At 37.6% G+C, this 14,284-nt stretch overlaps 1 long non-coding RNA gene across 2 annotated transcripts; it reads left to right on the top strand.

Annotated features, from left to right (window-relative positions):
- Nucleotides 1-3,697: 3,697 nt before the first annotated feature.
- Nucleotides 3,698-13,311, top strand: LOC150039277 (uncharacterized). 2 transcript variants are annotated; one of them, XR_016534449.1, is made up of 4 exons: nucleotides 3,698-3,752; nucleotides 9,843-9,896; nucleotides 11,886-11,939; nucleotides 13,152-13,311. It is a non-coding gene; the product is annotated as an uncharacterized LOC150039277 (long non-coding RNA). The 2 variants fall into 2 exon arrangements; XR_016534450.1 differs by lacking the exon at nucleotides 3,698-3,752 and adding an exon at nucleotides 4,563-4,617.
- The last annotated feature ends 973 nt before the right edge of the window (nucleotides 13,312-14,284 follow it).

Here is a 14,284-nt window from a genome sequence, read left to right as displayed (position 1 = left end):
TTAGTGCGTTTTGCAATAGAATCATTTATTTTTCTATTTGCTTGAAGTAATTTTTACTTTCTTTCTTGGTTTATCAGACCTCTGATTGATCAAGTACTTATCAATTTACTTTCATGTCTTATCAAAATCCCTAAAGCCTTTGGGATATTTGTAGCTCTGTCTTTATAAAAATAAAAGATACATAGAGCTTATAATCCTAGCTACTGAGGAGGCTGAGAACTGTGAATCGTGGTTCAGAGTCAGCCCTGGCACAAAAGACCTTGAGACTCCTACCTCCCATTAAGTACCAGAAAAAAACAGAAGCGGTGCTGGGGCTCAAGAAGTAGAGTGGTAGCTCTGAGCTGACGAGCTCAGGGACAATGCCCAGGATCAGAGTTCAAGCCCCTTGAATGAAAAAATATCAGATATACTTTTGATTTCATTTTTTCAGCTTCTTGAGATCTGGTTATTAGCATATGATCTTCTGATAGAATATATATTCTTCAGCTAGAGGAACAGGTCATGAAGAGAATTTTTTCTACTCAGTATGTCAGCTGCACTTCACAAGATGTTACAAATGCAGGCAACCAAAGGATAGAATCCTTTCTGGAACAAAGAGGTGGAGGTCTAAATGGTAATATCGGTAGGAAACTCTATGAGATTCTTATCCAGTTAACTTCCTGAAAGCCAGAAGTATGGCTCAAGTGGTAGAGTACCCGTCTTAATAGAGAAAGCTAAGGGAGAGCACCCAGGCCCTAAGAGGAAGCCCAATAGTTCCTGCACATAAACACAGTAAGAAAGAGAAAGAAGGAAGTCCACCTCCCTAGCAGAGAAAGTCACAGGCTTGTTGTGAATGGATGGAAAGAGATATTCCAAGAATGGCACCCAAAAGGAAGCAAATGTAAATGTATTCCTATCTGGCAAAGAAAACTTGAAAGTATTACAACATGAAAGTCATTTCATTTGGCTAAAGGCACTGCAATTATTAGCAACAAAATCCTACTAAGACTCAATGCACCCAATTTGGCGCAACAGACAGTGCTGAACATAAATGAATTGATGGATCCCAACCATGTTGGATCCTTTCCAAAGAATCTGCAAGAAACCAGATTCAACTGAAGGCCAAGAGGCAAAGGCAGCACATATCTGCAGAATATTCCACACAACAGTCCCAGAATATGTATCATCCCAGCAACCCCCAAGCTTTCTCCAAAGGAAATAATATTTAGAGCCTACAGGCAGCATTATTCTTTTTCCCTTTCCCTTTCTCTAATACTCCTCTACAGTAATTATTCAAAGAGATTTCTTGGCAGAAATCTTAACAATTGCATATAAGAAAAGTCAATGTACTCTTTCCTATCATACTATGGTGGGATTCAACTGGAAATAGCAAGATAAACTGCAGAAAATATTGAAATAGATAGAAATCGAACCAAACACTGTGAATGGTTAATGGGCTATTAAAGAAAGAAAGAAGGGATTTGTAATCAAGTCTACAAAAACCATTAGAGAGTCTGACTATGACGTTTGGTTTCATTCTATAGGGACACCTCAACTTATACCACAACCAAACTTGATGAAACAAACAACAATGAAGGGTAAGGTCTAAATATACATATACTCTCATCTATGTGCATCTATGCATAATTAAATGTGTATAAGTACAGTCACACATGAAAGGATAGTCATTGAAATGAAAGTGATTAGGATTACAGAACTTTATTTTAGGTATTGATGACACTGCAGGGCCTTTGTTATTTTTCTAAGATTCTTGGGCTGTAATATCTCTAGATCACTTTGTAAAGTCTTAGGTGTTTTCAAGAAGAAATATCAAGAATTCTTCTTGTTTGTAATTTAGTTTGTTGGCCAAAAGAAATTTAGTGTTTTGTTGTAAGATTCAGCAGGTTAATCGTTCTGATGACTCCGTTGTTTCTAGTTAGAGGATAAGACAAGTTAAAGGTGGTCTGTCTGTCTGTCTGTCTGTCTGTCTGTCTGTCTGTGTGTCTGTCTGTGTGTCTGTTTGTCTCGCTCTCTCTCTCTCTTTCTCACACACTGTCTCTCTCTGTCTCTCTCTCTGTCTCTCTCTCTGTCTCTCTCTCTCTGTCTCTCTCTCTCTCTCTTTCTCTCTCTCTCTCTCAATGAATGAGTAAAGGCTGATCATTAGGGGCTTTTTAATTTGTTATGTATTTTCCTAAAATGCTTACTGATAAGGTGCGTTTTTGGCCCCAATCAAAAATTTGCCTAATTATGTGCTGGATGTCTATTCCAAGAGATGATGATGATGATGAAAAGACCAGCGAATCTGTTCATGCCCATGTTCATCCTTGATGTGTCTCATTTCATTGCTGTGAGAAGGATGCTGGCTAAAATAGAGTGACTTACCTAGGTTTTCAGATGATCATGGGAGACGTGACAGCTGAAGACAGCTCCCTCATAGCATTTGTGATTTATTTAGTGGATGAGAAGTCTTTTACCATCAAGTAAGGGTTGGAATTTTATGTGAAAGGCAAATATTACTAAATAGCCAAAGCATGTCTGTGTGTTAGTTTCCACATATATTCTGTAGTTTAAGGTGAATAACTCATGAAGTACCAATCCTATTATGAATCAGAGAGGCTGGACAGACAGAGGAAGCAAGGAAGGGAGAGAGGAAGCAGAAATGTAGATGAATGATCAGCTCAATTTCCTTCATAGCAAGGGAAACGGAACATCAGGAAACCCACGAAAACAGTGTAAACAGTGCTTTAGGGTCATAGGAAAAGAACTTCTTGTGAATCTTGCATAAGTTTTTATTTAGCACAGGTAGTCATTTCATTGGAGAGAGAGGCCTCATTTCTAGGAAATACCCCTTTACATATATAGAGTATGTAGAGTTTGTTTTCTGGGTATTATAGCAATTTGAGAAGAAAAGTCTCTTTAGGAACTTCCATAGTATTTGACTGTGCATAATTTAATGGTTCATGTTGATAATGAGGAGCAGAATACACATAGATTGACAGATGAGAGCCATTTGTTGTCAGATACTCAAATGTAGACAGATTTGTGTAGAAAGCTGTACAGAGACTAAGTACCATGTTTGTGGGAACCCCTTGGAAGGTCAAGGAAGTGAAATTTTTCTGTGCCATTCCGTGTTTTCACAAATTGGGTAAAGAATTGAGGCTCCTGTAAGGAGAGGGAATTCTCAATGTCCTGGTGAACAATGAAGTGTTCTCTGTTTCTGGCCTGCCACCCCTTGGTCCAATCTGAGAGTAAGTCAGCAAAAACATCTAGGATTACTGAAAGTAAGGAGGGAATAGAAGGAACAGAGGAAGCAGAATATTAGCTATGATCTCAGGTTGAGTTCCCTTGAAGTGTATTGTATTGAAATTCATGCAAGGTGTCAAGAGATACTGTGGTAGGGGTACTGAGAAAAATTCTCTACCTTGCATGAAACCGGTCCATATTTAATTTCCTGAACAGATTCAACTGTATTTCTGTGGTAAAATGAAAATACTGCTTTTCATTTGGTTCTGGTCTGTTAGTTCACACCGGAGTACCAGAGCAAAGAGCTAGAGGGAACAGAGGAGCTGGAGATGGAACTGTAGCTCAAGTGGCAGAACCTGTTCCTAGGATGAACGCAGTTATGGTTTTAGTACCCAGCCTTGTAGAAAAGGTTTGATTTCCTCTACAGTTTCCAACTCAATTTTCCGTGTCTTTTTTTTTTTTACTTCACTTTTTAGGGATGACACAACGTTAACCGCCATTGCGGTTTGTGAATCGAGCATTAACATTTGGTGAGTTATCTGTCATCTGAATGTAAATTCATTTGTAGTGTGAGTTTAGTACACAGTCTATATGACAGCTGATCGTTGTCTTCATTATTCCTCCTCCTGTATTGAAACTAAATAGAAAATGATAGCATCTGGCAGCAGATACTTGGTCATGGTCTACTGTGAATTCAAACATAGCAACCGTATCTTTCTTTACCTATTCTCTACCTTATTTACTTACTGCCTACATGCAACTTTTACTGAGCCAATGGAGGTAAGAATCACAGTCAGGCACAGTGAGGTGTTCTCCGTGATTCTGAGGTGAAAGAGCTGGTGGGCCTCTTTCATTCTCCAGAAATCTGATACTTGGACAGGCCCACTGACAGTTATGATGAGAGTCCAGCTTCTAGGCTGTTGTTCCTTGTCCTTTGGTGAGAAGCAGTTAAGAATACAGCCAAGTATGTGAAAAGAAGGAGGGAGAAGAGCAGACTTAGAAAGCTGAAAATCAGATTGTATAGTGGATTGATTTCTTCTGAAGTGAGTTACATGTACAAATGAACTAACGCATACCAATAAACAGTGTGTTAGGTTTACTAAGAGAGAAAAATTATTTGACCATGCATAAAAGCTTTCTTTTGTAGAGGTAAAAATATAAGTTCCTGCATACGAATTTCCTTTCTAGGGAAAAAAATAGAAATACCTTGTTCATTTAGCTAAATATGTAAAAGTTTCAATTTCTTCAAATTTGTCAGTGTTAGATTAACTTACTACCTCGAGTAAAAAAGTAAAACTATGATTGCACATGGTATTTGACTGTATATAATTGAATTCTCTTTAGCTTGGATAAGAATGACCCAACAGAATTTGGGACAGAAGAATTCAAGCAAAGGTCAGATATCTATAAATAGAAAAACATACATAAATATATATGTTATGAAACAGACTGATCATTTCTGGGTAGTTTCCAAATATTGTCAGTGTACCTTCTGTCTGTCATATTACTCCTTTTCATTTTGATGAGTAAATGAGAAATGAGTTGCACAAAATGTTTTGCTATTTTAGGGAGCAGTGAAGGAAAACTCCTAACCCCCCCCCACATTGCCAGTGTATGAGATCCTACTACAACTGGTTGTGTTCCTTTGGTTTGCTGGCAATGATATACAATCCTTTGCATTTATTTCGTGCCATAACAGTTTCTTCACAGGTGAAGAAATACAAGTGTCAGATCAAAGTGACTACAAGTTTGTTCGTGTCTTTCCATATTTTGTTGGCTATGTCCAGTTCTTTGATGGGTATACTCTTTCTCTGTATCTATTCTTTTCATTGTGAACTTCATGCCAACTTTTCAAAACTGTGGTTCTAAGGTTTGTGACACTGTGAATACTTTATGAACACCATTTATATTGTATAGACAGATGACTCCCCGGCGTTATGACAAGCTCCTTACTGCTCACACCTGTGAATACAGGGTTTGTGAATGAATTTATGTTTGCAATGAAAGAGCTAGGAGACTAAGAGAGAGAGTGTGTGTCCACATGTGTGCGGTAGTGGGCTCCAAATCAGGTTTCCAGGATTAATCTGTTTTCTTGCTTATCATTGGGCCTCTGCTTCTTGATCCACACATGAAGTGCACCCTTTTGTTGATTCAGTGGAGATGTACTTCTGCAGAAAGGAATACCCTGGATGGCTTTCTATTGCTATCCTGTCTTATTTGCCCCGTCTGTAAACCAAAGGTCTGCACATCTATGTAAAATTCTGTTGAAAGCCTAATGGGAAGGGTCATTGATCAGGCAAGCCTAGGCATGAAGGATCAACATGCCATGATCATGGGAGTAGCAAGGACAGTGCTCTGAGTTCTGATCTCAGGAAAAGAAGGGTTGACAGAGACAGAAGACCTAGACACATAGTACATTTGACAGACCACCTGTGTAGAAAAACAAGGCCACAGTTTTCTAACCCGGTAGTGTTAGAACATTGTATCATTTCCTTCCACATTTTCCTACTTAATTTTTTTATGTTTTGATATGTCCACAACAAGGACAGCAACTGTTATTGTTCCTTCAAATGAAGACATAAGTAGTGTGCGAGCTGATTTTTTTTTTTGGTCGTGACAAGGTATAGAGGGGTTACACTTCATTCGTCAGGTAATAGGAAGATTATTTGTCACAAACTGATTCCTCTTTTTCATATTTTTCCCCATTTATTTTCCCCACCCCCTCCCAATCATCTTGTCTTCCCTCCTTTCCTTTCCTATTTCAAATAACCAAATAAGAACATATACAATATACTAGATGATAAAGTCAGATACAGTCCCAATAGGAAATTAACCATAAAGAGGAAAAGGGAAAAGAGAAATAACATAGTACCTTGAAAACAACAATCACACAAAATAAAGCTCTTGGTTCCATTTTTTAAAGTTCCTTTCATTTAGTGTAAATTGATTTTTTTGTCATCAAGTGATAAATCAGAATTGGACAGTGGTCACTTTTGAGGATACAGAGGACTACCTATGAATATCATATGTAATCCAGATGTGTTTTGAAACTAAGCAGGATATGAAGAGCAGATCAAAAGAGAGTGGTTCATGGAGTGCTGTGATGTCAAGAACTAGCACCTAGAATCCCTAGGTGCCTGTCAGCTACTCACAATGAGCCAAGGTCGCAGGGAATCCTTTTCTGAAACAAACAGGTACTCTCATTTGTCTGTAGTTCCCAGGAGGTAAGACACTGATAAAACACCAGCACAATGCAAGGGACATTTCACAATCCCTCTACCCACACTGGCAACGCCTTATCTCTGACTACTATTCCATCTTACACATCTGGAATATCAGCTTTACTACCATATCAAAGTTAGTGTGTTTTGCAATCATATCAATTTTTCCCATTTCCTTTAAGTAAGTTAAACTTTCTTTCTTGGTTTATCAGTCCTCTGATTGATCAATTACTTATCAGTTAACTTTCATATCTAATATAATCTCTAATACCTTTAGTATTTTTGTAGCTCTATGTCCTTAAATAAGATACACTGCTGCTGTCATTCTGGCCACTCAGCAGGCAGAGATCTGAGGATCACAGTTCAAAACCAGCCCTGGCCTGTGAGACTCTGTGAGTCTCTTACCTCCAATTAACCACTAGCAAAACCATAAGTGGTGCTGTGACTCTAGGGACAGGGTAGTAGTAGTCTTGAGCTGAAGAGCTCACGGAAAGAGCCGAGGCCTAGTGTTGAAGCCACATGAATTGAAAAAAGTAAGATACACTTTTGATTTCAATTTTGTTTTTCGATTTCTTCAGACTAGGTTAGTAGCTCAGCATATGATCTTCTGATAGAATATATATTCTTCAGCTAAAAGATGAAATGTTTTCAAGTGTCTTCTAAACAAATTTGGACTGTAGTAAACTTTGATGTTTTTTGATTAATATTTTTTGTCTAACTGATCTTTCCTTACTAGCAATGGATAGAATGCATCTAATGTTATTCAAGTGTATGTCTCCTTGAAGATTTCATGCTGTTGGTTTTATAGAAGAGCAGTTTCCTGCACTATATACCTATATTGTTACAATGACTATTCATGGTTGTTGTTTTTTTGTTGGTCCTGGGGCTTGAACTCAAGGCCTGGGCAATGTGCTTGGACTTTCTCAAGGCTAGAGCTCTTCCACTTAAACCATAACACCATTTCTGGCTTTTTTCTATGTACATGGTACAGAGGAATCGAAACCGAGTCTTCCTGCATGCTTGGCCAGCACTCTACCAGTAGGCTAACCTCCCTTCCCCCTTTTAATACACTTATTTGAAATAGAGAAGAGGAGGGGGAAAACAAGATGGGGTTTCTATTTTTGTTAGTTTTATATATTTTAACCTGAGTTCTCCATAAAGAAAGTCTAGAGACAAGAACTTATGACTAATTTCCTTCTTTAGGAATAACACCTCAGAAAAGCAGAAATCAGGAGATAATCTATGCTGCCATGGTTGTTTATTTGATATAGTTCACAAAATTTCCTGCCAGTCTTGATACTTTTCCACTGTTTACTGTGCTTTTCTTTTAACTGTGTAACAAGAATTTTCTGTCATTGCTTACATTTGATTGTTTTCCAGAAATAAATTCCTCCATTCCATACTCACTCATGAAATGCGTGTTTAGTGGGCAGTGTATCATTGAGTCAAGGTTAAATTCATTATATTTAAACCATTAAAACCATTGGCATCTTTCATTAAAGAGAATAGTCCGTATCACCCAAATTCTGCTTGATCATAAGGGACATATTGCTCAAATTTCTTTTTCTTTACTGTATCCTTGTTTCTTTCCTCCTTTGTTGTTTGGAGAAAGTGTAGAGAAAGTTTTATTCTCTTCTTCTTTGTGTATCTGGCCTATCAATTTACTCTTTACTACTGGCAGTAGTTAACTTAATGAGCAACAGGAAGCATATGGTTAAAAGACTTAATAATCAGTAAAATCTGTGTGGGTGCAGAATTTACACTCTAACTTTCCAAGTGATACATGCCTTCATGTGCATATATGGTAATACTAAGAAACTGTTGTTAAGTGAGGGACAGTTCCACTATTAGTAATCATTAACAACATACTTTCATTCGAATCAAACTGATGACCTAGCTTCATTTATCTACTGATTTTAATTACTTATATGTATACTGAAGTATGAAGTATCAGCGTTATAGCAGTAGAGAAAATTGATCACTTCATGTATAAAGTAGGTAGCTATTTGACTGAAAATGTATAGTATAGTTGTGCCTTATGACGAGACTTTCTTATCCTGGAAGAAGTGTCTGTAGAATGTTATGTGGGATCTAGCATTGAAATGTGAGTTTAAATCTAGGAAGACTCTCTGAATATATATATATATATATATATATATATATATACATATATATATCCACACATATTTCTAAAGGCAGCATGAAGGAAAGAAATATATTTGTGCGTACACCAACAGATGTCAAAATGTAAAATAAGAAGTATGGGAATCAACTAAGACACAGGCATGACAGCCCAGCTACTGAGAGACAAATGCACATCTTTCTTCCTTCTTTATAACAACTAGGGTAAGAGAGGAATAGGTCATGAGGAGAATTTCTTCTAGTCATTATGTCAGCTACACTTCCCAAGATGTTACAAATGCAGTCAACCAAAGGATAGAATCCTTTCTGGAACAAAGCAGTGGCATTCTAAATAGGAATATCGGCAGGAAACCCTATGAGATTCTTATCCAGTTTACTTCCCGAAAGCCAGAAGTATGGCTCAAGTGGTAGAGTATTCATCTTAATAGAGAAAGCTAAAGTAGAACACCCAGGCCCTAAGAGGAAACCCAATAGTACCTGCAGAGAAACATAATAAGAAAGAGAAAGAAGGAAGTCCACCTCCCTAGCAGAGACAGTCACATGCTTGATGTGAATGGATGGAAAGAGATATTCCAAGAATGGCACCCAAAAGGAAGCAAATGTAAATGTACTCCTATCTGGCAAAGAAAACTTGAAAGTATTACAACATGAAAGTCATTTCATTTTGCTAAAGACACTGTAATGATTAACCACAAAAAGGCAACTGATCCTCAATGCACCCAATTTGACACAACAGACATCGCTGAACATAAATGAGTTGATGGATCCCAACCATGTTAGATCCTTTCCAAAGAATCTGCAAGAAACCAGATTTAACTGAAGACCCAGAGCCAAAGGTAGCACATATCTGCAGAATATTCCATCCAGCAGTCCCAGAATAAGTATCATCCAGGCAACCCCAAGCTTTCCCCAAAGGAAATAATATTTAGAGCATAGAGGCAGCATTATTCTCTTTTTTCCTTTTCCTTTCTCTAATACTCCTCCGTAGTAATTATTCAAAGAGGTTTCTTGGCAGAGTCTAAAGGAAGTCTTAACAGGACATATAAGAAAAGATAATATTACCATGTGCTATCATACTATGGTGGAATTCAACTAGAAATAGACATGGAAGTAAACAATAGAAAAAATTAAAATACATAGAAATGGAATAAAAATCTGAATGTTTAATGGGTTATGGAAGAAAGAAAGGAGGGACATGTAATCAAATGTAGAAAATCATTGGAGCCTCTGACTATATATTTTGGTTTCATTCTTTAGCGATATTTTATCTGATACCTCAACTGAACTTGACAAAGGAACCAACAATGAAGGGTAAGGTCCAAATAAACATACAATGTCACCCATGTGTATTTATGCATATTTACATGTATGTAAATACAGTCATCCATGAAAGGACAGTCACAGAAAAGAAAGTAATTGAGATTAGGGACCTGTAATTATAGATGACAACTGAAGGTCTTTGATATTTTTCTAATTTACTTTGGCCATAATATCAGTAGTTCCTTTCTAAAATGTTAGCTATTTCTAAGAAGAAATATCAAGAATGTTTCTTGTTCCTAATCTATTTTAATGGCCAAAAACAATTTAATGTTTTGCTGTAAGATTTAGCAGGTTAAGAAACTTCTTTCTATTGAATTTGTTTTCTCTAGCTAGAGGATGGTTATCTCCCTCTCCCTCTCTCTCTTCCTCCCTCTCTCCCTCCCTCCGTTCCTCCAGAATGAATGAGTAAAGGCTGGTCATTACTGGGTTTTAATTTGATAGGTATTATCCAAAAATGCCTTACTTCTAAGTTCACGTTCAAGCCTAAACAAAAATTTACACAGTTATGTGCTGGATGTCTATTTCAAGAGATGGTGATGAAAAGACCAGAGAATCTTTTCATGCCGTATTCATCCCTGATGTGTCTCCTTCAATTGCTGTGGGAAGGAGACTGGTTAAAATATAATGACTAGGATATCAGATGTTCATGGGAGACGTGACAGCTGAAGACACCTCCCTCATACCATTTGTGATTTATTTAGGGGATGAGAAGGCTTTTACCATCAAGTGAGGGTTAGAATTTTATGTGAATGTGAAATACTACTAAATAGTAAAAGCACGTCTGTGCGATCATTCCAACATATATTCTGGATATTAATGTGAATAACTCATGAAACACAAATCCTTTTTATCACTCAGAGAAGCTGGATGGATAGAGAACAATAGTGCCAGCATGGAGGGAAGAGAGAAAGCAGAAATGTAGGTGGTAGATCAGCTTGATTAATTCCATAGCAAGGGAAATGGAAGATAAGGAAACCCATAAAAACAGTGCTACCAGTGGTTTAGGAAAAGAATATTTCGGTCTTGCATAAGTGGTTGTTTAGCACAGGTGAACATTTCATTGAAGTGAGAGGCCATATTTTTAGGAAAGCACACGAAATACCCCCTTGCATATACAGTATATGTAGAGTTAGTTTTCAGGCAGTTATAGCTATTTGGGGAGAAAAAGTAGGTTTTGGAATTCTCACAGTATTTGACTGTGTGCAATTTAATTATTGATGTTGATAATAACTAGCAGGATGCACATGGATGCACACAAGACAGCCCTAAGTGGTCAGATACCCAAATGTCGACAGACTTGTGTAGAAAGCTGTACAGAGACTAAGCACCATGTTTGTGGGAACCATTTGGAAGGTCAGGGAAGTGCAATTTTTGTGCCATTCTTTCTTTTTGCAAATTGGGTGAAGGATTGAGACTGCAGAGGAGAGGGAGTTTTCTCTGTCCTGGTTAGCAGTGGAGAGTTCTCTGCTTCTGGCCTGCCACCCATTGGTACTCTCTGCAAGTAAGTCAGTAAAGACATCCACGATTGTTGAAAATAAGAAGGGAATAGAAGGAACAGAGGAAGCAGAATATTGGCTGTGACCTCCGGGTTGAGCTCCCTTGAATTGCATTGCATTGAAAGTCATACAAGATGGCATTAGGTACTGTGGTAGGGGGAACAATTCTTCTATCTTGTGTGAAAACTTTACTTTTCTAAGTTCCATGTTTAAGTTCCTGAAGAGATTCAAATCCATTCTATTGTAAAATGGAAATACTGCTTTTCATTTAAGTACAGGTCTCCTACTTCACACCATAGTACCAGAGCAAATAGCTAGAGGGAACAGAAGAGCTGGAGATGGCGATGTAGCTCAAGTGGCAGAGCATGTTCCTCAGATGAACACAGTTATGGTTTTAGTACACAGCCTTGTAGAAACAGTTTGGTTTCTTCTAAATGTTCCAACTAATTTTCTGTGGCTGATTTTATATTATTTTATTTTTTAGAGATGACACAGCATTAACTGCCATTGCAGTTTGTGACCCAAGCATTAACATTTGGTGAGTTGAATTTTCTGTCATCTGAGTGTAAATTCACTTCTAGGGTGAGGTTAGTACCCAATCTATATGACAGCTGATCAGTGTCCTCATGTATCCTTCTCTTGTATTGAAACTAAATTGAAAATGATAGCGTCAGGCAGCAGATACTTGGTCATGGTATACTGTGAAGTAAAACATAGTAACCGTATCCTTATTTACCTATTCTCTACCTTATTTACCTATTTCCTACATGCAACTTGTACTGAGACAATGGAGGAGAGAGTCCCAGTCAGGAACAATGAGGTGGCCTCAGTGTTTCTGAGGTGAAAATGTTGGTGGGCCTCTTTCCTTCTCTAGAAATCTGGTACTTAGTAGACAGGCTCATTTTTCAGGTATGATGAGAGTCCAGCTTTTAGGCTGTAGTTTCTTTCTTTTGGTGAGAAGCAGTTAAGAAATCAGCCAAGTTAGTGACAGGAAGGAGAGAGAAGAGCAGACTTAGAAAGCTGAAAATCAGATTGTATAATGGATTGAGTTCTTCTGAAGTGAGTTGCATGTACAATTAAACTACATGATACCAATAATCAGTGTGTTAGGTTTAGTAAGAGAGAAAAATTCTTTGACCGTGCATAAAAGCTTTCTTTTGAAGTGATAAATATGTAAAAGTTTCCATTTCTACAAATGTGTAAGTGTTAGGTTAACTTACTACCTTAAGTAAAAAAGTAAAACTATGATTGCACTTGGTATTTGGCTGTATATAATTTAATGCTCTTTAGCGTGGATAAAAATGATCCAGGAGAATTTGGGACAGAAGAATTCAAGCAAAGGTCAGATATAGACATATACATCAACGTGTATATGTTAGGAAACATATTGATCATTTCTGGGAAATTTCCAAGTATTGTCAGTGTATCTTCTGTCTGTCATATTATTCCTTTTTCATTTTGATGAATAAATGAGAAATGAGTTGCACAAAAGTGTTTTGCTATTGTAGGGAGCAGTGTATTAGGTTTACTAACAGAGAAAAATTCTTTGACCATACATAAAAGATTTCTTTTGAAATAATAAAATGCAACTCCCTACGCCAAATTAAATTCCTTTGTTCATTTAGCTAAATATGTAAAAGTTTTGATTTCTACAAATTTGTTAGTCTTAGATTAACTTACTACACTGAGTGAAAACATAAAACTATGATTGCACATGGTATTTGATTATCTATAATTTAATTCTCTTTAGCTTGGATAAAAATGACCCACCAGATCTTGGGACGGAAGAATTCAAGCAAAGGTCAGATATCTACAAGTAGATAAACATACATAAATATAAATGTTATGAAACAGATTGATCATTTCTGGGTAGTTTCCAAATATTGTCAGTGTACCTTCTGTCTGTCAGATTGCCCCTTTTCCATTTTGATGAGTAAATGAGAAATGAGTTGCACAAAAGTGTTTTGCTATTGTAGAGAGCAGTGAAGGGAAACGCCTAAAACCCCCCACATTGCCAGTGTATGAGATCCTACTACAACTGGTTGTGTTCCTTTGGTCTGATGGCAAAGACACAGAATCCTATGCATTTATTTCCTGCCATAACAATTTCTTCACAGGTGAAGAAATACAAGTGTCAGATCGAAGTGGCTACATGTTTGTTCGGTCCTTTCCATATTCTGTTGGCTATGTCCAGTTCTTTGATGGTTATAGACTTTCTGTAGGCCTAGATCTTAAATTATACATATTATTTTCATTGTGCATTAATGCCAACTTTTCAAAACTGTGGTTGTAAGGTTTGTGACAGTGCGAGTACTTTATGGGCACCATTTCGATTGGATAGACAGATGGCTCCACAGCATTATGTCAAGCTCCTTATTGCTCACATCTGTGAATACAGGGTTTGTGAATAAATTTATGTTTACAATGAAAGAGGTAGGAGACAGAGAGAGAGAGATCTATCATGTCCACACGTGTGTGGCAGAGTGGCAATACTCTGATACTATGGCTTCAAGTCAGGGCTCCAGGAATATTTTACTTTCTTGTTTATCACTGTATCTCTTCTTCCTCATTCACACATGCAATGCATTTTGCTCATTCAGTGGAGATGGACTTCTGCCAGAAGGAATACTCTGCAAGGCTTCATATTGCTATCCTCTGCTGTTCACCCCCACTGTAGACAGAATCACACCTGTGAACCCAAGTCTACACATCCATCTACCATTCTGGTGAAATCCTAAGGGGAAGTGTCATTGAACAGGCAAGCCTAGGTAGGAGGGATCACCATGCCATCACCATAGGAGGTGCAAGGACAGGGCTCTGAGTTCAGAGTTCAGTACTGGAGAGAAGTTTTGGCAGCGACAGAAGAGATAGAGGCATAGTACA

The sequence above is a fragment of the Megascapheus bottae genome, unplaced genomic scaffold, assembly GCF_031878675.1.
Source record: "Megascapheus bottae isolate mThoBot1 unplaced genomic scaffold, mThoBot2.hap1 HAP1_SCAFFOLD_40, whole genome shotgun sequence".
Lineage (NCBI taxonomy): Eukaryota > Metazoa > Chordata > Mammalia > Rodentia > Geomyidae > Megascapheus > Megascapheus bottae.
Note: the sequence above shows the minus strand (reverse complement) of the source record. Positions and strands in the feature narration are given on the sequence as shown.